This window comes from Cyprinodon tularosa, unplaced genomic scaffold (genome assembly GCF_016077235.1).
Source record: "Cyprinodon tularosa strain WSP-4 unplaced genomic scaffold, ASM1607723v1 ctg37, whole genome shotgun sequence".
Lineage (NCBI taxonomy): Eukaryota > Metazoa > Chordata > Actinopteri > Cyprinodontiformes > Cyprinodontidae > Cyprinodon > Cyprinodon tularosa.
This window is the reverse complement of record NW_024039085.1, coordinates 3967327-3968140: the sequence shown is the minus strand read 5'-3', so window position 1 is coordinate 3968140 and position 814 is coordinate 3967327.

Genomic DNA, 814 nt, shown 5'->3' with positions numbered 1-814 from the left:
TTGATCTCACATTGCAGAAATTTACCTCTGCATTCAACCCATACCTTGGGGAGCAGTGGGCTGCCATCGTGGGGCGCCTGGGGAGCAACGATGGGTTAAGGGTCATTGCTCAGGGGCCCAGAGGGGCAGTTTGTGGGAGTGGGACTCAAACTCAGAACCTCAGGATTCCAAGCTCTATGCCCTAATCACTAGGCCACCCTATCATTGATGGCCAAAAGTAATCAATTCCACTTGACAACTAGATGATTCCAGTTGCAAAAAAAATAAAAAGTTTATTAAAAAGTAAGTAATGTTTACAAATGAGCAATTAAAACATACTTTGTATATTGCAACAAGCGCAAGCCAGCACCAGGGTGGGAAATATGTTTTTATTATTAAAAGGCGTCTTTGACAACTTTTCATTGAAACTTAATCCTTTTTTAAATGCCTTCTCTGAATTCTGAACTTTATGCTGATTCACTGCGATCTGTTGAGAGTAAGGATTACGGGTTTTAATGGCTTACCATGAAGGCAAGAGGAAAAATGTCTGCGCACACCTGCTTGTCCTCTCAAGTGCCGATACAACATAATGAAATCATGTTTCTGATTGATATACTTATCGGATGTTTAATGACTTATTGCTGAGATATACAACAAGAACGTTTTTGTTCTTTAATACTATAAAAATAAAAAAGAATTGATATGAAAATATAAGTTATGACTAAAGTGCACTGTGGTTGTAGTAAAGGTTAAATGGCCCGCCTATGCCCCCCATCAGCACTGACTGCAGGATAGCCCCTCCCCCTGAAGTCCTCTAAAATCTCCTCCAATCTCC